This window comes from Battus philenor, unplaced genomic scaffold, assembly GCF_028537555.1.
Source record: "Battus philenor isolate CCGP_79_NKW_IND1 unplaced genomic scaffold, ilBatPhil1.0.hap1 SCAF_23, whole genome shotgun sequence".
Lineage (NCBI taxonomy): Eukaryota > Metazoa > Arthropoda > Insecta > Lepidoptera > Papilionidae > Battus > Battus philenor.
The window spans coordinates 12,508,545-12,532,438 of record NW_027181686.1 but is presented as its reverse complement, the minus strand read 5'-3'; the positions used below and the strand labels follow the sequence as shown (position 1 = coordinate 12,532,438).

Here is a 23,894-nt window from a genome sequence, read left to right as displayed (position 1 = left end):
GCCAACATAGTGAGCAGAAATGCCGTGGCGTGAAAGTTCTGGAGTCAAGACCACAAACCCAATAAGCGCCGCATACGATCCCACACTTCAAGATTGAGTTCGTCGAATGCAAGCCGCTTCGTGTCGGTCTCATTGTAAATCTATAGGGTAGATTTATGTCCAATAGTGAACGTTATACTTTCCTTGCTCGCATTCAAAAATAGTATATATATAGAGTTATATTTCTTTACAATCTTTGTCGCATACTAACCTTGCCCTTCTATTCCAAATGCGGTTTATTGAACCCTAGACGCGAAGAAGAAATGTTGAAATTAATGCTTATTTAAAACTATTAACGTTTATTTTAAAGTCAAAATTAAGTTCAATAAGTAAATATTTCTCCTTTTTTTTTACATCCAATGAACGCGGTACTGCGCTGCTCGTATCCAGGGACTTCCTGCGACTTTATTTCGTGGATGCATTTAAACATTTAACACAATAATACATTCCTTAACACTTTTCATCGTATTTTAAAATAATAACTGTATTAAAGCACAGAAAGACATGGAGTTGCCCATTTTTGAAATTCAATATTACAGCTTCACATATAACGGAAAGATATTGTTATGTTTCTATTAACAAAATATACAAGCAATTAGCGACTCTATTAAATTTCTGTTCGCCTTGTTGTCGGTGATTAATTACTCTAATTGTGCGATTCTATTCATTATACTATGCTTGTTTAGTAAAATATATCTAATCTATTACATGTGGAGAGATATACTAAATATATATAAAGGAACTATTTTCTTTAATAATTCTATTTTGTATTGTGCCGCGCTGACTTAATGTCGGTAAAGCAGTGTCTGTTTAACCTTGACACTTCATAGATGGCGCTGTTAACAATGGTGTTATAATGGCGTCCATTGCGGTCGTCGGTCTGTAAAGCAGGTATTTGATATGTTAAAGTGATAATTTATATATATATATATATATATATATATATATATATATTAGCTGATCCCGCAAACGTTGTTTTGCAAAAGAATTAAAGTTTTTAATTAACAAATGTAAGATAAGGATTGATCGTAGAGGGATGAAAATTTAGGTTTGTATGTATTTTTGTATGTTGTATCATAATAAAATAAAAACCAAAAAATTGTCTAAAAAATTAAAAAAAAAATTAGGAGTGGACCACCCTTATCACTTAGGGGTATGGAAAATAGATAGTAGCCGATTCTCAGACATACTGAATACGCATGTAAAATTTGGTAAAAATCGGTCAAGCCGTTTCGGAGGAGTTCAAGTTCGAACACCGTGACACGAGAATTTTATATATTAGATTTATGTGTGTGTGTTCTTAGAGCATAACTAAGTTCACACCACTGTGTTTGTATTTCGTGGCATCCCAATAGTGTGTGTATTTTACCGTCCTGTGCGAAAATGAGAATAGGCCCTCTGCCCACTACTATCTTATTTTAAATATATATTTTTTTTGTTGCTGAGTTCGCTGTTCTTATCACCTTACCACACCTTGGGCGGCAAACCGGTACACTGCCGCCCAACACTTAGATATGGCCGATATCTGCCGCCCAGTGTATTAAATATAGCGTACCAGTATTGATTAAAAAAAAAACCTTCTTATCTAAAGTCTGTTATTTGCGACTGTTTTTTTAATTTATAATATAATTCATCTAAAATTTTTAAAATTTTTACGTGTGCTCCATGTACATTAAAAACCATTTTTTAGACATTTGTACTAACACTTAAATGCATGACTTTTATGTATACTTTTAAAAATATACATATATGTATACATATATATATATAAATATATATATATATATATATATATATATATTCATCATATAAAATATGAACTATTCTTATACTTTTTTAAAAGCCACATGTTGTAGATATACAACATAATGCATTTGTTGCTTATACCGTTTAATTGGTATGTTGCAGTTTTTCACCATTATGCAATTAAGGGTTAAATGAAGAATAATATAAAATAGTTAGGATTTTGTAAACACTAGATGCTTATAAATACTAATTTCACAGACGCTTCGCTTGTGAAGTAAAACAATGTATAAAAGTGTCCCAAAACCTGAGAATACAAGCTTATTGTTCCCTCCCTACTCTCGGCCCTCTTGAAGACGGCTATCCAATATTCATGCAAATACAAAACACGCGTAATAGAGTTGGCAGCGATATGAAATCGAGGAGAGTTCGAAATCGATAGATACGTTATACATTGCCTAAACATAAATCAGTTTATGGACTCATATTTGAAAATAGGAAAATACATACTTTATTTCGTAATAAATAGTAATGGTGATCAATAGTGAACAAACGACGTGGATAGGCCACCAACTAGATCAGTGATTCCCAAAGTGGTCTATATCGAACCCTAGGGGTCTATGACAACCTGCAAGGGGTCTACGTCAGCGAAAAAAAAATTTGGGGGTCCATAAAATGAAAATGGGGGTCCACGATAGTGGTTCTCAACACATACACTGATAGTACCTATTTACTTACATCATACTATCTTATAATATCAAAACATTTACATTATTTATAAAAGTACCTATGAAGTAAAAAATTTATTATATATGTTTATAAAATTGTGTAAGTTGTAGGATGTTGGTATTCGCTTTGTGGTCGCAATATAATTTTATAACATAACATGTGTTTTTACTTTAAGTTTTTAACACTAAACTTTACTACAGTTAGAAATTTACAGGAAATCACTATCAGGTAAGTAAGGGGTCTACCCAACACGGAAAAACATGGCAAGGGGTCTATGACACAAAAAAGTTTGGGGAACTCTGAACTTGATGGACCAACGGTATAGTAGAGTTTGCAAGTTCCCGAAATGACGATCTTTTGAAACGCTTATGCCTTTAGTGAGCGTTTCCAATCTAGCATTGTGATGTTAGAAGACTCCAAAAATAGAGAATAGCTTCTAGATTTTTATAAAGCAATAGTTAAACATGTTACAAAAATAAACAAGTAAAACATTGTAATAGAGTAAGCATAAAACTGTTAATAAAAATGTGAAATAGAGAAATAAGAAGACGATGTATGAACGAGAATTAGAACGAAAGAGAAAGATAGAATGCACTGTGAAAAGAAAGAATGGAACGATAGATTATTTTAAGAATGATAGTAGAGAATAATAATAAGACAGTTAAAAAAAATAAGACAAAAAACGACCCTGTACTTCCAAAAGAAAAACATGGTGATGAATATACGAACATAATCAAAATAGTAACTTCAGCTATAATTTATATTGATGACAAAGAGAATCAAGACAAAGGAAAGGAAAAGAAAAGAATTTCTGATGGCATATTGTTACCTTATAGGCATTTCCTTATCAGATTCGTCAAGCTTGAGAAAGATTAGCATAGAAGGCTTTTACCTTAAATTTAACTCCAAGGCTTCCTCATGAAGTTGGTCAACTTCTGCACCGTATATCAGGTAGAGCTGGCATTAGCAGAAGCGACAGGATAGGCGGCCAAGGAGTCGGCGCAAAGGTGTATTATCTTGAACAATTCACGTTCCATCAAGACTGTTGCAATATCAAATACCCACCATCCCTTATCATTGAAAATATTACAGAAGCGTGTAATGATAAAACTAGAAATAAATTGAACATATAGATATGAGTGAAAAATCTATGATATATAATGTAAAATTGTGATCATGGATTGTACATGACGGAAAAACGGTAAAAAAAATTAAAAATTATAGAACTCTGAAGGGAAGACGAAAGCAATGGGGAATGGGGTATGGAAAGGAAGTATGGAATGGTATAAAAAATATTGTGAAAGAAATTAGAGGAAAGGATAAAAGACAATGAGAAAGACAAAAGATGAATATGGAAATTAATTCAAATTTTTGGAAATATTATAACTTAAATAAAGATCCTGTCCACCCATGGTTTAAGAAGATAAAAAAACTAGTGAAAGAGCTACCAAAGACGCGTCTACCGGCTTGTTAATGCTCAGATACTTCAAATGAGCAATTCTTCAAACTATATCAGTGAGATTATTTCTTCTGGGGACTGCGGTCAATCTAATATATAAAATTCTCGTGTCACGGTGTTCGAACTTGAACTCCTCTGAAACGGCTTGACTGATTTTTACCAAATTTAATATGCGTATTCAGTATGTCTGAGAATCGGCTACTATCTATTTTTCATACCCCTAAGTGATAAGGGTTGTTCACCTTTAAAAAATTTTTTTAATTTTTTAACGAAATTTTTTTTTTATTTTTTTATGATACAACATACAATAATACATACAACCCTTAATTTTCACTCCTCTACGATCAACCCCTATTTTTTATTTGTAAATTAAAAACATTATTTTTTGCAAAATAACGTTTGCGAGATCAGCAAGTTTTTACATACACATATATTTTATACCCAAGCATTTAATTGATATAAGAATGTTTCTTTGTACATCTAATTTACTTAAGTATGTTAATCGATCAAAAGCATATTATATCCGTATAAATGATTGTATTAAAAAAACGTTGAACTTTTCCGGACGTGGAACGAGAATTGCCGAATGACTGGATTACGTTCTCATGTTGATCCGAGCGGTAATTTGAATATTAATTTAAATTTTGACATCTCAAAGAGCGGGTCGACGAGACGTAATCGATTTCCGGAACGTGATCCTCTCGCGAGCTGTCCGGTGCAGGTGCAGGGGTGATGAGAACTCGACCGACATTACACACATCTGTTTTACATGTTAATTTTAAAATTTTTCTTTTTAATATACAAAAAAAAAATTGAGAGATCTTTGACAAGTACGTGAAACCGATGGTCATTTACAATGAACCTTATTAAATAGTATATGAAGAGCAATGGAGAAAACTATGCTCGAAGCTACGCTCAAGATCGGATCAAAAATGTGGATATCTGTTGAAGAACGAAACATAATGATGAAAAATATTTAATCCGGCGTTAACTTGCTGAAGTCCATCCTAAGTAAGAAAAGGACCAATATTTAGCCACTTCCGCACATGCAGCGGCATTCGTGGAACAAAGTGCACCGCCCGCCATTATCATAAATAATCGTGTCGTCCATTTCGTCTGCCACGATGAAAGGGCACAAGCACTTATAAAAACAAAAACTTTTTGACGAGTGTAACTTATTGTTACTTAAATAAAACACCAACAGAACTCAACAGTAACAGAACTCGTCGATGCTATTTATATTATTTTTCGTGCGACACCACTGTGGTGTCGCCGGACGGCATAGAATCTAAACGTAATTATTGTAACGAAATTATATATATAATTACCCAAAAAATTTTATATTTATTGTTCAGATAAATATTTTGCTCTACGTCGAAAAACACTCATTAGATTGCTGCAAGGCGCTTAGAAACGTAAAAGGCTTTATAAATAAGGAGCTTAAGTCCCTTAGAGCCTCTTTCGATTCCAATATCACGGCAACTTCTAAAGCTATATTTGTTTACTAAAATAATACAAATTTCTTTGGTAATATTTTATTATAAACTTGGGTAGAATGAGTTGTTTATATAATAAACGAAGAAGGTTCTAAAGACAAATATATATTTGCGGTATTAAACACGAGACTAACGGAAAGAAAATATTAATTGCGCAACTAAGTCGTCGCTGTTTCTTTTATTAACAATACGACTAAACTGTGCAGAAATACTTATGTATAACAGGTGGCGCATAAGTAATGTCATATTTTTTTATTTTATTTTTACAAAAAAGATTAGTTAAAAATAAAGTTATAAACATATTATAGAGCTTATTGCAGATTAATACGCAGGATAAGCAAGGGATGATATCTATTTCTTAAACTTCTCTTTGACTAATAGGCTGTCTAATCTATGTAACCATTCGACGTCCTCTCCGAGAAAAACAACTGAACAACGAAAGAGACATATGACAGTAATGAAGGCAGTTCTGAGTTAGGCTTCAGAGGAATCGTTGCTCAATAAAAGAAGTGTTGAGTAGATTGGTATATTTGTTTTCGACTTTTCTTATCATCATCACTTGTTCAAGGGATTTCCTTCTTCCTACCTATACGATCGAAACTCATAAATCGGCACAGACAGTCAACAGTCTGATCTTCATAATAAACCCACGTAAAGTATACTCTTCACATGTTTATTAGGTTCATCTATTTATATCTGAAATAAATTATTAGTCCTTTGAGTTACTTCAAAAAATTGCTCCAACGCACATCCGCCATTTTAATGACGTCAAAAATACCGTTAGCAAAAAAAAATAACAAATATTTTTTTTTTCTTTTGCAATTAATTTTACCTTTAAGTCGTGAATACAAAAATGTGAGAGTGTATTAAAAACATATAATTAAACAGGAAATGCTATAGGAATAAATAAATGAGTAAATAAATATCGCAAGATGTGTCGATAAGTGTAAAGTTCAAGATTGCCTAAACCAATTCGGCTAGTTAATTAAAAGGGCAATTAACATTTTTTGTTAACAATACATTTTAGTATTTTCTGTCAGGTCATAATTAAAGCGACATATTTACAGAGTTTCCTCACAAAGATTTACTTTCTGTTATTGATCAAATATTATTACCTATCGAACTTATCACGCATGTGTTTATTTACCACTAAGCCTAAGGTTTAGAAGTTTGAATATGTTAAATGCTTCTTCCTTGACATGTGGCCCGAGGGTATGGTGAAGTTAGGAACAATCCCCCGGTATCGGTGTAAGTTAGGAAGTTTTGTACTTACGAACATTGCGGTGTCCGTGGCTTGTTACTTAGAATCTAAGTTACAATTGATTTTACACGAAATAACTCTGCAAATGTTAATTTATAGATTACCTCTGCGCTTTTGTATAGCTGCAAAGAAGTCCATCGTAAATATGATCATAATAGAACTGTTATTAGAAAAAAATATTTTTTGTATGGAAATGTATGGGACTGTTCATCATCATCCAATAGACACCCACTACAAGGTATAGGCCTCCCTCAAAGATCATCACCAGGTTTTGCGCCGCCCTGAATCAGCGACGTACCGCGACCTTATGTATGTTTTATTTTGTATGGTCTCCATTTTTTGAGATCTCTCGTCCCCCCTGCCATGTATGGGAACGTTATAAAGTCAAGAAAATTTTTTCTAGTTAATAGTTTTATATCTCATTCTCTCTCTAATCTTCACAATATATATATTTCCGTCGCTTACTTATCATCTGCCTCATCACCTTCCTTCCTTCCTCTTCGCTCTTATACTACAGTTTGAACATCGATAAATTTTTTAACTACAGTATTGATGCATTTTTATTTAATTCATTTACATTTATTTCAATTTTTTTTAAATTTCTCTAAAATATTTATTACTTTTCTTAATTGACTTACCTTAAGGTCTTGCTCGACGGCTTTACTCTCGAGTCTTATTTTTACCCTAACTATATTACCGGTCCATCTATAGAGAAAGGCGGACGTGGCCACGCCGTTAATGCGTTACAGCTGCATCATTTATTGATCGCTCTTAAATCACCAGGCAGGAAGGGACCAATATTTAGCCACTTCCGCACATGCAGTGGTAGTCGTGCAACAAAATGCACCGCCTGCCAGCCCGCTGATAAATGTGTATGCGGCAAACAATGCGAATTACACAACCGCCACCGTCAAATCACTCAACACGTGTTTCACCCCTCCACGGGGCATCTTCAGGAGTTATGTTACACCGATTAGTGCCAAACACAGAGACTCTGTGCACTTTGTTATAAATTATTATACACAATTATTATAAATATATTTAACATTTCACCAATAAACTAATCATATATCATAATTAATTTCAATGTATTTCAAAATGAAACAAATTTATTGAGTATAAATTGAATAACTATTAATATATTAAATAAAATTATTATTCCTCTCTACTTTGCATGATTTGTTAATTAACAAATGGTTTATTTGTGAAATTGCTTTTAGTGCATTTCAATGTATAATTACGTTTCAATTATGACTTCGTTGAGTCGAGAGAGAAACGTACAAATGCAAATGGATAATTGTTGAAGGCTTTTTTGTTAGAGGCTTTTGATTTGTTTACTTAATCAAATCATCTGACATATATATAGTAATTCCTCTTTTACAGCCTATGGTTGCCCACTGTAAGGTAATGGCCTCCCACGAAGATTGCGACAATGACCGATCTAGGGTTATTCGCATTCAGGGACTTCCCACGACTTAAAGTGTTTTTAGTTCACCTAGTGGGGTGCGTACCCACGCTGCATCCCACTCACCGCCCGCAAGTCGTTGTTGCACGAGCGACATGCACCGCCCACTGCTACTTTAAAAGAGCACTTCTTCAAGTTATGTCATTGACCTTGGTTCTTTCTTCTCCTCTCTGATTTGATCTCGCAGCGAAACCCCAGCACAGTCTTCTCCATTTCTCTCTCCCGAGCCTTCTTAAGTATCCAGTTATAAGTTCCCACATTAGTTACAAACCTTCATCTTAATACATTGCGTTATTTTGTACGAAAAGATAGTTTCGAAGCTTCCTAAATACCTAAGTAAGAAAAGGACCAATATTTAGCCACTTCCGCACATGCAGTGGTAGTCGTGCAATAAAGTGCACCGCCAGCCAGCCTGCTGATAAATGCGTATGCGGCAAACAATGCGAATCACACAACCGCCACCGCCAAATTACTCAACACTTGTTTCACACCTCCACAGGGCATCTTCAGGAGTTATGTTACACCGATTAGTGCCGAACACAGAGTCAAAAATACAGAGTCTGTGTTTGGCACTACCACTGCATGTGCGGAAGTGGCTAAATATTGGTCCTTTTCTTACTTAGGATGGACTTCCGCGAGGTAACGCCTGATTCCATTAAATATTCCTGAATACCTGTTCATCAGAGTTTGATTCGGCGAGTGGTCTCTTTCTCAAAGTCGGACTTACCAAACTGTTTTTTTCTCAGATATATAATCTACAACTTTGATTGTACCTCCAACAATTACTTGAGTAGGATATATCACAATCGATTATGATAAATCCCTCCAGTGGTATACCTATATATACATAGCACATAGATAGTTAAAAATAAATTATTGTAGGTAGAGAAAGTAGAGAAAGAAAAGTAAGATGTTAGTATATATAACAACGCACGATATAAAAGAGTGGTCACCTTTTCCGAAGAAGTTACGCAATTGTTACATACATATAATTATTTTGTAATTACCGCCAATAATGTATGTGGTGTCAGATTTGCTTTGCAACACAATTATTTAAAACTACGACCTTATATATTCAATGCATGAATAATACGTATTTCAATGCAACAACATTGACAATTGTTCAACATTGAAACTATTGACAGAATTCTTAATCATTGTCAACTTATTTTTTTAATCTATTGTATTTTTTGATTCTACTCTGTTTTGCAATGTGTTATAGTTGTGGAGAAGCGGGAAGAAACTCCACAATAACACATCTTTTAATAAAGTTTAAAACAGATTTATATTTAATGGAATCAGGCGTTACCTTGCGGAAGTCCATTCTAAGTAAGAAAAGGACAGAGGCATTAATCGGTGTAATATAACTCCTGAAGATGCCCCGTGGAGGGGTGAAACACGTGTTGAGTGGTTTAACGGTGGCAGTTGTGTAATTCGCATTGTTTGCCGCATACGCATTTATCAGCGGGCTGGCGGGCGGTGCACTTTGTTGCACGACTACCACTGCATGTGCGGAAGTGACTAAATATTGGTCCTTCTTACTTAGGATGGACTTGCGCAAAATAACACCTGATTCCATTAAATATTTGGTATATCCTCCTTGAATACCTTTGGGTGTAATAAATTGCGTATGTTTTTATAGTTAGATAGCTTAAAATACTGGAGTATAGACTACGGAACGGTAACCATAGAGTAATATCCACTAGTATAGGCAGATGACCTGAAGGTCTTTGTAAAGTTATAAGTTATACGCAGCTTCCAACTGGTCTGATTCATATTACATTTCAACATATTCACATTACATATTCTATTTTTTTTTAACTTAACAGTATAGATAAGTAGGTACCTAATAAACTGCACATAAAATAACTATATACTTAGTCTAACTAATAACTATGTAGTCAATTAATAATAGGAAAAATAGAATAAGAAAAGTGCAGTAATGTATAAAGAAAGCACGATTCAAAGAAAACTGTGATAAAAAAAATAAAATATGTAAATAATAAAATAAAGAATAAAAAAAATTACCTAGTCACCTAAGAGTAATAAGATAATAGAAAGAAGACGATAAAAGCAAGAAGGAATAAAAGAACAAAATTAAAGATATTATGATGGAAATAAGGTAAGAATAAAAGAAATTGAGAAGTATGACAGTGAGTGAAGAATAAAGATGAAAAATCTGAAAAAACTTATTTGTAAACAAAGACCCTGATCTTAACTAATTAGGGGTACGAGAGGCCTCCAATAGCGGGGGCCATTTAAAAAAAAACTGGTCTGATTCGTATATATGACGGAGGCTTTTGTGCAACCTACATCCTGCGACTGAAGTTATGATGATGAAAGAATATTGTTGGTTCAGTCATACTACATTTTTTTTAATATGATTGACGTCATATATTCGACGACTAAGTTGTTAAAAGCAACTCTCTCTTTCTCTCTCTTTTTTTGTCACCAAAATATGTTCTAATATATTAACACGTTCACTGCGGCTTGAGGCCGATTCAGCCTCATGGTAAACTTTGCACTGGTGTGGCGCATAAAACTCGTGTTTTCTCTCTAGTGCGGCGGCTGCAAAAATATTGATGAACATGAGGCAGAAAAGGCCTCAACCGCACTACTAGGAAGTTCAGCTTGAGGCTGATTCGACCTCAGCCGCACCAGCTGAAACTTCTTCAAAATTGGGCCCGCAGTGAACGTGTTAAATGAAGTGCTTAATTGAAATAGCTGTTCCATAGTCGAATTAAATTTTATTCACGTAAGTGATATTACGTTTAATATATTTAATAGGAGGCGTCGAGCGGTGAGTGGTATGAACTCTACCGCTGAACAATAGGAGTCACTGTATACAAATGGATGCATAAATAACTCCTAAAGTTCATTCAAAAGCCGCCCCGGGTCGACTGAAACAAGGTCACTGGCAGCCGCTGTCAAATACTACCGCACTATCGAACTATTCACAAACACCTGTCTACATTATTTCCTAGCATGTACCTACTCATCACATTATCTCTTGAACTATAAGGTTAAGGCACTTGAAATTTGATTAAAATATTCATTGTACTGTATACTGATCAGCTAAGAATGTAATTTATACAATTTTTATCGCAGCGAGATTGTGGGATCCTATAAGTTAAATTTTTGGGAAACAAATGTACAAAAAAAATATAAATATATTATATAGTTATTAACAAGCATATAGTTACATTATATACGCGATAATTACACATGTGTTAAACATGTTTCACTTAAACAAGAAGTATAACAAATCTAGATAAAAATATATAAAAGAAATCAAAAACAGAATTTTCACAATTTTAGCGCAACCTACCGAATCAGAACAAAAGTATCATTTATTAGTCCAAAATGATTCTTTTTCTAATTTTAAATCTAGTTTAATCTCCTTTATTCAATTTTACATTTTCCTGTTTTGAATAAAGACCCATTTACACACCACTTTCAAGATGTCATCATTTCTTTTCTGGTCTTCAATCTAATTAAGCTTAAGGCGATGTGACCAGCCCATTTGAATGCTACAATCCAAGGCAGATAGCAGATCTAAGTCATTTTTTTGTATTTACTTTAAAATTACACACATTAGCTTCCTGTCCATTGACTTTTAAGTCACCTTCAGTCTATCTGCCTTCTTTTTTAGTTATAAGGGCAGTTCATCCAACCCCTGTAATTATGGGCAAGATTTTTATTATTCATAGAGTTAATATTTTTTTTTTCAGTTCAAGTTTTTATTTCAGTTCAAGTTTTTATTTTGTCTTTCATATTTTACTTTTTCTTTCACGCTTTTCTTCATTCTTCCTTCACAAATTCTATTGTTCTCAACTTACCCTTAAAATGTCGTCTCTTATACTTCTCAATTCCAATAATATCACAGATACAGTATCAATTTACTTATTTTAATTTACCTTGATTTACTTTTGTATCACATTTTAAATGTTTCTCTTACGATTTTACCTCCTCAGTTTTATAATTTCGTTTAACTGTAATTGTTACACTATAATTGTAAGTTCTATTCGGTTTTTAAATAGTTTAGATCTTTCCAGACCTTTTTTAATTATTATTTCTTTTAATAGTTTCTTGCTCTATTACTCTGCAGTGCTTGAGAAAAGTGGGGCGACGGCCCACGTCGCTCATTAGAGATGCTATATTCATCTCTTCTACTGTGATTCGTAGCACAAGCTTATATATATATATATATATATATATATATATATATATATATATATATATATATAAGCCCCCGTTTTTGGGGCCTCTAATTCCCCATTTCTTATAGCTACAACTGGGTCTTTTAGTGCAATAATTTTACTATTTAATTTAAGATAAATTCACGATTTCTTCCATTCTATCTTCTTTTAAACATTTTATATATTCTCTTACATTCTCTTTTCTTCTATTCGCAATTCTTACACACGTCGCCTCTCTTTTCTCTTCACTGTGTATACAATGTTGTACAATTTTTAGTTTTCAATATTACATTTTGTTTTTAACTTTACCTCTGTTTCAACTTATCTTATTGGTTTTACATTTACTTACACTACTTTTATGTACTATACTGTTACGACCTTTTGAAGTTTTTATAATCTTGTTGCAAAATTTCAAAATAAGTGGCGGCTTGTTTCGTCTCCCATTAGAGAGACGATGGTTCCGCTTTCTATCTTCTCCTTAACCACTACTTTACATTCAAACGTTTGTATTTCGAATACGAGACAGTTAGTTACTGCGTGCACCACGGTCTGGTCCACCGTTAGGTCCAGATGCACAAGAAACTTCTCTTGAGCTTAAAACACCTCGTGCTTCGTATTAGGCTAGTACAAGCTTATACTCACTCTACAGAACGAGGAGAAGGCATTAGACATGTATATATGCTATACTAGATACACTATTTCTTGACGCAACATTTTGAAGAAAATAGCTAACAAATAATATCTGACGGAAATTCTTTCTTCGCTATAAAAAAATTTATTAAATATTTTAAAAAGTGGTAAAAGAGCACTGCCTTCGCCTTTAAAATTGAATTTTGTATAGCATCGCCTAATTATTGGCAATTATTTAGTACTTTTCCCGCGTATATATATATATATATATATATATATGAACCTACACCCTAAACTGCTCTCTCCTTCATGTCTCTCATCTCCATACAAAAGTTGTCTGGTAGAGATCGCCTCGAGCGACAAGACCGCCTCTTGTATCATATAAATTGTTTCTCTTTTTATCTATGGTGTACAAAAAAGTGTTAATTAATAAATAAAAATAAAATTAACTAAGTATAATCAGTGATAATCGCTACAATACTTTTTTTAAAATTTCTTTTTAAGTTTATTGCATTTCCTTAATTTTAAACATAAGAAAAATATAATATTTTCTTAAGCATTGAATAAATAGATAATCATCCTTCTCGGCCGAATTTTTTGGCAGTGAAGCCAAGGATCGGATCAGCTGCATTAGACTGACAGAAACCCGTACTTATATTTAAGTGCCGAGTTTAAATAAGTCATTCGTCGTTTGGTAGAGATACAGAAGCTCTGCCGATTGTAAAATATTCCTCAAACCGTGCGATATAACGGTGATGGTGAAACAAATTATATTGCTTTACCACTGTGTTAAGGACGATGTAAAATTGATCACAGAATAATTCTCCAGTTTATTTCGGGCTCTATTTAGAGCGTCGCGTTGGGAATCTTCGTAGATGTTTAGTTTAAGAATGTCTTATAAAAGTTCAATCTTATTTTTAGTATTTGACAATTTTCTATCACTTGTAATATTAATAAAAGATCTTCGTGAAGATTGTGTCAGTTATCAAGCCCTATTAACTAGACTGGTTATTCTCGGGAATTTAAAAAATCTAATTGTAGATAATTATTCTTTTACAAAGTGTGTATGATTTTAGTTTAGCAAAGGTTGGTCGATAAGAAAGGCATTAGTATGCGTGGAGCATTTCACTAATAGTTTAATTTAGGCGACCTGTAGTACAGTGTCACGGAAATCGGGCATTGCGAGCTTGATTAACAAACAATGTACGAAGTTCATAATGTAGCATCACAACAATTATTTCAGACGAAATTCAAAATGACTAGATTTTTTAAAACTAAAACTTTTTGCAAAACTTATTTCCTAGGTTTGTTTTTTTATTTTCTAGTGATACATTTAGTGATATTACTAAAATAAAAATCACTATGTTGTATCGAAGAGTAATAAGTAACTAATTGCTTATTTCTTTATTACGACGTTTACTAATAAAACTACATAAGGAATAAATATATTATGTATTATATATGCACTATAATTTAAAATCTTATAATAAAATAGTAAAAGATATAATGAGAAACATAGTAAATAAAAATAAACTCGTAAAGCCCGAAATTCTGTCTTCAAAAAATTAATAAATCCTTCTTGAGTATAAGTGTACGCATGTGTAATAAAGTTCCACGAGATATCATAGACCTTCATTTTCTTACTTTAAATCTAAAATAAATACATTTAAAAACTTTTAAGTTAAACAGTTTTGCGATACCCGGTTGTGGAAAAATATGTACCTAGTCCGCCATATGGGAACGGCGCCCATCTTGAATTTTAAGTTTTGACATAATCATCGTGTTTTACTAGTGTAGCCCTTTCATTTAATCCCCATATTGAGGGGGTTAAGGAAAAATAAGTAATCCGCCATTTTGTATCAGCGGCCATCTTAGATTTATAATGTTATTGATTTTATTATATTATATTGTCATCTAAATTAAATGTGTGTACCAAATTTCAGATCAATCTGACAACGGGAAGGTGTTTAAATTTCAATTTCTAATTTTGACCCAAATAAATTCCGTACGGGTCGAACTAAATAAAACCGTTTAATTAAGAGTGTATTAAATTAATTTTATTATATAAGGGCATTCTTTCATTTTTATGTTATATATTCAAGAATTTATAGTTGAACGAAATGTGAGGAACTTGGTTTGTTAACTCATTTGCATAATTATAATTATTAAGTACACGTGAAAATTTATTAAATTTCTTCTTCGTAGATTTATACGCAGTAACCTACCAATAACTCGGTGAAAATAATCGACGATTCAATAGCGCATATAAATGCCTACTTGAATAAAGATATTATCAATTGAATTTGAATTTGAAAAATCATCAAAATTATCTAAAAATCGTAAAAATTATTTCAATAATTATTTATTCAGGCGAATTTTCATACAATTATTGAACATTATTTTAATTGAAGGATATTTCAATCTCCACTCTTACAAAATACTGCTATACCTTTGGCTGACCATCTTGAGCTCCTTGGATTGACTAAGGCTAAATTTTTAATGGAATCAGGCGTTACCTTGCGGAAGTCCATCCTAAGTAAGAAAAGGACCAATATTTAGCCACTTCCGCACATGCAGTGGTAGTCGTGCAATAAAATGCACCGCCCGCCAGCCCGCTGATAAATGCGTACATTTTACGGTCCTGTACGGTATTGGTCCTTTTCTTACTAAGGCTAAATTAGCTGGTAAATAAACATAAAGAGCTATTTACATCAGGACAGTTGCTTACTTCGTATCAAGCACAGGTAGGGACATGAATACTGCAGCCACCTTTTAGATGGATCAGTTTAATACCAATTCAAAGTTACTCAGTAGATCGGCGTGCTGTTCTACTTATAGATGATAATAAGTTGTTATTTAAGCAACTTCTCAGCCTTCACCACTGCTGGGGAGCAGCGGATCTGTCAATTTTTTACAGGATAATGCGCTGTAGCACTAAACGACCTTATTCCACCATCCCCGTGTGTATAAAGTACGAGTAGAAAGTCAGTTCACTACCACCCTTACACTGTAAAGTGTCCTTGGAGGCTTACCAAGTATTATTTCTGATCCGCATGGAACATTCTGCCGGCTTCCTAGTATTTTGAGAAATATCTCTTTCTCTCTCTCTCTCTCTCTTCAGGGTCTTCAGGGTCCGAATGAATAGGTACTTAGTCTGCGAGCTTCATCTTCGCTTTCCATCACGCGAGTTGATGATTAAAGACGGACAAATAACTGATAATGATAAAATAATGACCCTTTGATTTCTTCTATAAGTTTTAATTACACTATTAATCATTGTTAGTGGTCTAAAATGGAAGTTTTTGTAAATGTACATGATAAACGGATCATGTACATTTACAAAAAGCGTTTTTGAAGTTCTCGCGTTTGAAAAAACTATCGATATATATGAATTTATAACAAAATTCTTATGTCAAATATGACTATATTGTTAGGCAAAAAGTTATATATATATATTTATATATCTATATATCAAGATAACAAGAATTTTATAGGAAGTCTAGACTATGTATATTCCTATAGATCACCATATTGAATTTTATAAATCCTCTAGAGTGACCAATGAAAAAAAATGTTTTTGATGATTTTACAAAATAATGGACGTTTTACAAAATTCCTTATTTTAACTACATCGTCGTCGAATGTTATTCACAGTGTGTTATAAAAATAGCTGTTACTTTTATTGTATTTATTTTAATATAGATAACTATTATTAAAAAAGTTATTATATTACTCTTTGGTTGTGTATTTTTTATTTTCTTAAAGACAAAGTGTATATCAACTGAAAAATGTACTCAAAGAGTACACTTTAAAAAATAATCGAATACTATTATTAATAATTTTTTAGCATACAAATCTTTACATAGATTATTTAATATTATTTTATATTATTTTACAATTTAATTTCTTTACATATTACTTATAAAGTAGTTCGAAAAATTGCTAGTGCCATGAACAGGGCATATTGTCAGCGCAACGTGACGGACTTGGTGACAAAAAAGTTTACAAATTGCAACCACGAGACTACTGTTGCTATATTCGATTAGTAAACACAGCCTTCCTGGCTTTTACAGCCTCTTTGAACTTATGGCCCACGTATCCCAAATCCGCCATCTAAGAAATTACAAAAATATATCTAATGTAATGCGGCGCCTGATATTTTGTTTCGAATTGATATCAGACCTAGGTTAGATAGGCGACAAGGTGAAGCAATTAGTCAATATCGGAAAAAGTCAATGCATGTGTGATTGTGACGATCTTTGAATAAAGATAAAATTGATTTATTCGATTTTGGAACTTTTAGCAGAGCTATTGATTGTCGACATATTATTTTTTAATCTAATCTATGTTTGACATTTTCACAAGGTGTTATAGTTGTGGAGAAAAAGCAGTAAGAAACTCCACAACAAAACATCTTTTAATAAAGTTTAACACATATTTACACATATAAACTAAGAATATAATATAAGATATAGCCTAAATGAGATCAAAATAGTCAAGCGACATCACTGCCAAGGATTCTTGTCATTTCAACATTAGTTTATTGAATAATAAGCCTTTTACCATCAATTTATTACAAATGAATTAGAAACTTTTTGTAGTCGAAACTTTGCTACAGACAGTTTTTCACGATGCCTTGTAAGTACACTATGGACATGCCCTATTTTTTTTTCAATTTATCATAATTATTGTAAACGTACTAGATATTATCATAAATATATTGTGTCGGCCAAAGTCGTAAATGGGTACTTTTCCCGACTTTGACTATATCCTCAATGTACCTAGTGAAGGACCTGGGATTTGAAAACTTTTCAGCCCACTGCAGTTTTCCAATCAATTCATAGCTATATAGAAATCAAATCTTAAAGTAACACAAAAAAAATTGAAAAATCTCTATGTAAAGAAATTTATATAAAAAATAATAATTGATAGAAATAAAATTCTTCAATTATTTTCAATTAAACCATCCACGTATTCAAATCACTTCAGGCATTCGTGATCAACGGAACGAAGCCTTTACGTTATCGAAATGTAATTTACGTTAAACCTCACATTGGGCACATGATCACGTTTTAGAAAATCCCAAATATGGCCACCGAATTTTAATCAAGGTTCCCATTTTATATTTGTAATACATGTGTCTTTTTAGGTGTATAAAACTTAAATAAATTTAAAAAAATATATTTTTTGACGAAATTTCTTACGTAAGAAAAAGACCAATATTTAGCCACTTCCCCACATGCAGTGGTAGTCGTGCAATGAAATGCACAGAGTCACTCTGTGTTTGGCACTAATCGGTGTAACAAACTCCTGAAGATGCCCCGTGGAGGGGTGAAACACGTGTTGAGTTATTTGGTTGTGGCGGTTGTGTGATTTGCATTGTTTGCCGCATACGCATTTATCAGCGGGCTGGCGGGCGGTGCATTTCATTGCACGACTGCCACTGCATGTGCGGAAGTGGCTAAATATTGGTCCTTTTCTTATTCAAGATGGACTTCCGCGAGGTAACGCCTGATTCCGTTAGAAATTTCTTATTGTAGAGTCTTCTTCATTTCATTTCAGCCTATAGTCATCCATTGAAAGGCAATTGCTTCCTCAAGGATAATTATGGGGGGATTAATCGCATCGCTTGGCAGGCAGGTTGGCGATTGCAGTGTTATTATGGTACACTCTGCTCTGCTGCCCATCATCTGGAAACATGTTCATGTGCAGTGACAATTCTATATTAATGCACAAAGTACCAACTTGGGTATGCCCAGAGTTCCGCTGCAAGATCGATTTAGAAATGCGAAGATTCGCTAAAGAACCAACAGCATGGACTTAGCACGAGGAATTGCTCGTAAGAATTGGCAGTGAGCCACAGCGATCGTGTAACCCATGGTCAGATGGTTCTCGAAAAGTGACCTCGTGCTCGTAGACACGGCGTGGGCAAACACTCCCACTAGGTGGACCAACGATGTAATGAAGGTCGCAGAAATTCGCTGAATGTGGAAAGCGCAGGATAGGTCAGCGCGGTGATATTTGGAGGTGGCCAATACCTTGCAATTGGTGACCATCGGCTAAAAAGAAGATGAAGATATGAATGTACAGTATGTATCAATTTTTTTTAATTGAGTATGTCTATTAATTCTGGTTAATCTCTGAAACTATTAAAATAACCCCTTTTATATACAAAAATCACATTTTTTTAATTTTTGTATCTGTCTGTCTGTTTGTTTGGGCTAATCTCTGATATGTCTGGACCGATTTTGACGGGTAGTAGCTGATGCAATAAGTAATAACATAAGTTAGTTTTATGTTAGAAACAATTAAAAAATAATAATGAAAGTGAATAATATTTTGTTAGATTCAAACTGACAAAGCCACGGGCACAGCTAGTGTAGTAATAGATTTCTATAAATGAAAACATTTTATCTTACCCCGTTAATGAAACTTAAATGATTTTATTTTAATAATGTTATATACATAACAAGACGTAACAACGGAATACTATTTAGCATTTTTTTAAAAAAACATGAAAAAATATTTCAAAGAACAAAAATTTATAATCACAAGTAAAACCAGAGGTTATAAGTAGTCAAAATCAAGTCGATATAATTTTATTTATAAAAATATTTATAATCATGTTAAAGTTTCAATAAACTTTGTCGCATAAGCTAGCGCCGATGTCAACGAACCATGAATGTTTGCATACAGCATAATACGCTCTGAATGTGAACAAACAGAGCACCCTGTATATATTTTTTAATGATTTTCCATTTTATAAACAAGTCGCAGGCGACGGAAGGTTCAGTCCGACCGCCGCTGGTGTCAATAGCGCATCTACACCAGCAACGGAAGTCCGTTTGAAATTCATTTTGAATTCTATTCTTGAATTTGGATCCTTCGAGGTAAGTACAGTGTTTTGTTTTTAACCCCAAATATATATATATATATATATATATATATATATATATATATATATATATGACCCGCAATTGGTTATGGTGGGGGTCGCGTACATCAACTAAAGACCGACTTTAAGGCAGGACCAAAGGTCGCGGTCATGATAGGATATCGAAAGTTCTAGAACAGGGACGGCCAAACTACGTCCCGCAAGCCAAATGTTGCCAATTTAAGGAATATTTGTAGGTCTCGATAAATGTACACGAATTCTCTTTTGATTTTTTTATTTTAAAAAAATCGATTTTTAAAAACCGATCAGTTTTAATTAACAGGCTATTTAAAGATATACTAAGGTGTCACAAAAGTAATCGATTATTTAACAAATTTTAAAGAATTATCACGTAAAATAAAACAGTCGTTTCATTTTTAAGATTTTAATTTAATAAAAATATTCTAAACTTTAATTTATATGATGTCAATAAATATTTTTTTAGTTTCTTTAAATATGCATTTAATTGCGGCTAGAAAAAAAATTAAAAATAAATAATGACAGGACTGTGAAACAGGTTGGCCACCACAAATATATATTTTACTAGAATATTATTCATTTGTAACGCGTAACTATTGTCTTCCTTTGAGAAATCTGGGGTCACCAAAGAGATTTTTATTTAAAAATCAAAATATTCTTTATTCGAATAGGCAGTTACAAGGCACTTTCAAATCGTCAATTAACATTAAACGTCGCCATTGTTAGCCTGAAGGCAGTTCTGGTGAGAGCCGAGAAACTCAACAGTTGCTCTTTACAAATATAGTTTTATAGATACGCGACAATAATTAGGTTCCCAAATGAGCATCGACAACATTTAATTCCACGCATTAACATTAGTATAATATTCTTGGATACAATAATTTATTTTTTTCTATAACATTTTTTTAAATATTTTTTTTTAATCTTCAGTGATAGATTTGAAATTGGTTGTGATTATTTATTAATTCAAGTTATTTTCGTGCGTCTTGCCTGATGGAAGAAAGTAGATGGGGGAGTTGTTCGTTGTAATTCCAACTCACACGACTCCAAAATACTGTAGAATATCAATCATAAACTGGTAACTTTTACACTGATGCTACAAGAGTTGAAGCTTAGTAGTCAAAAAAGTTTAAGTTATCCTTAATAATGTAACATAATATAGCTTATACATAACATAACTTTTGTCTATTCTGATAATGGTAACCCCTCCAGAGGTTTGACTTTCGAATAGTTTTGATATACTCAAATTTAAGTGAACGACCCAGGTCGATGTTCAATTACGTACATTAAACTACACGTGTTATTATGTACTCCAGTATGACTTACGATGCGATTCCGTGGGTGGTCTTCCGCCCCCTCATTCGATCGATCTGGATCCTCAGATGACGTGTGAACATCATCATACAACTGGAGTACAAGTACCCGGTAAAAGATTTTGCGTGTTCATGAACCCTTCCGGTACGTGAACTCAACTCGTATGAAGCTGTGAAAGTCTTCGTGCTAGCATCAGCTTCATCTAATAAAATACCAGTTTGTATCTGAATAATTTATTGACGAATTTTTCTTTACTTTTCGATCAGAGACAACTTGAGACAGCAGAACTCTTTCTGTCAAGTACTACTCTAAGTCTCTACTTGCGTCTATCATAGGTAGCATTTCATCATTTATCTTTGATGATGATGATATAAAACTTTTCCTTGTATATACAATGTTTTATTAATATATATTTCTTTTACGCTCATTTAATTGTTTAAGTTTTCTTTTTATTGAACCAGTCTTTTCTACAACACTATAACCTCTTTGGAAATCTATTTTTTTAATCTTTCTCACTCAAAGTTTAGTTTTTGATCATTTTTTAAATGTATTTCTTTTATATGTGTACATATATCTACTCTATAATTGTTAAAAGATATAATTTATGTATACATTTTTATATAAGTATAGGAAAAACAAATTAATACTATAACGTAAGTTTTTATCAGTTATAAATACTTATAAAGACGAACTTTTTAATATTGTACACAATTAGTTTAATTAAAAACGTAATTTCACCCTATTAGAAGCGCAAGGCTCGCTGTTGCAACCGAAGCCGCCATTTGCAAAATAAAATACGAAAGCAAATGGCCGCCGTCAACTGACGTCTCTGGATAACATTGGCTCATTTCTGTGTAAATTTATGTATTTAATTTTTTTAATTAATGTACATATAATTTAAATGTCGAAAGAATGTAACCTTTGTATATTTATGTATAATTTTTGGTATTTAGTTATTTTTATTTTGAAATTAGAACATCTGATCATATCGATTCGTATAAACAGTAGTCTGTATGTAATGCCACTATTAGTGATATAATTTATAAATTCTTTTGAAATAAATTTTCATTTGTACGAAACAATAATTATATAGGTATTTTATTCTTATTTTGAAATTAGATCGTGTGTGATACTGATAATTTTTTTTTAAAAAAATTGCCAGTTTCTGTCGACATATTTTACAGAAAAACCGATTGATTTGTTACCGCTCCGGCATTGATTTGTATACTAGACGGCAAAAGGATATTGATTAGAAATAAAAACTTATTAAAAATATAGTCGCTTGTATTTAACTTAAGAAAGCGACACTATCTTCTGGTCCCCATAATATAAATGTTTCATAACATTCATATATCTCTTACCTACAAATAAAAGGTTCATTTTGTTCATTTTCAGTATTAAAAATGCTCTAGCTGTAGATTAAAAATGTTTATTTAAAAAAGCATTAAAATCTTCACAATAAAATATTTTTCGCCTCGCAACCTATTTTAAAGATGATTCTTATTTTGCGACAATACAAACAATAGAATGTAAATATAATAAGTAAGTAATATAAGTAATATAAGTAATAAGGCATCGGATAGATATAAAAATTTAAATAAGGAATTAGCTGAAGGGAAAAATGTAAAAAACAAATATGATATATGTTGCCGATATAAAAGATTTATATAAGGATTATAGGTGGACTATTAAATATTAAAAAAATAACGTAAGAACTGATCAACAAGAAATTACAGTACAAAACAAGGTTTTTTGTTTTTTTTAATTATTTTAGATCTACGGTATACAGTCTACATCACGTGAAATAAATCATTGACTAGATATTGAAATATTAAGCACTAAAATTATCAAAGCAATAAATATGATGATACCATGATATCTTCAACTTGTTTTAACTAAACTTTTGGAAAATACAAAGTCGATCAAATAAAAAAATAAGTCGTTTTTATTAGCGCATTTTTATAAAAACCGATTTGAAATGCTTTAAATAATATTGCAGACAAATACGTATTAACATTGTACATTTTCAATGAAACAAAAAATAATTAAAATAACAAATAACTTTTGTATTTAAATCATTCGTTAATGTAAACGAAAATAAATGGTAATGTAGTTCACGTATTCGTCCATTGTTTATGACTGATATTACCTTTGACCTCCAAAATGAATGCGAAATAAAACATCAAATAACCATTAATATGTAACGCGTATTGAAACTGATTATTTATTTATTTCATATAAGAATTAGCTGAATTGGAAGGTATTTTATGACTCTAAGATGCTTTTAGGTTTCGAGTATGATTTGTTTGACAACCCTTTAATAATATCTGTGATCTTTTCATTTTTGGGAGACATAAATGCAAATAATTCCTCTACCTAAGTTTTCCAGGTTTTTCAAATTGTCTGTCTTTTGACCTTCATATATTCTATCTTTTCACATTTACAAATGCAAATACATCACCTTTCTTACTTCATCTATATTCTCTGAACACAATTCCATATTGAAAATAACAGATTTTTATGACTTATTTTTATGTAAGAATAAAAAAAAACATTGTCTTAATAAGGAGGTAGTATATATAATAATTACAATTATTTCATGCCATATATAATAGATGCATCTAGAAAACAAAATTATAGAGATGT

General features: G+C 32.4%; 1 protein-coding gene across 1 annotated transcript in view; it reads left to right on the top strand.

Moving 5' to 3' along the window:
* The first annotated feature begins 19,881 nt into the window (after positions 1-19,881).
* The window catches only part of LOC137924307 (fatty acid synthase-like), a 48,427-nt gene continuing 44,414 nt past the window's right edge, over positions 19,882-23,894 (top strand). The window contains exon 1 of the mRNA XM_068767697.1: positions 19,882-19,911. The gene's annotated coding sequence lies outside the window, so the exon portion shown is untranslated. The remainder of the gene's footprint in view (positions 19,912-23,894) is intronic.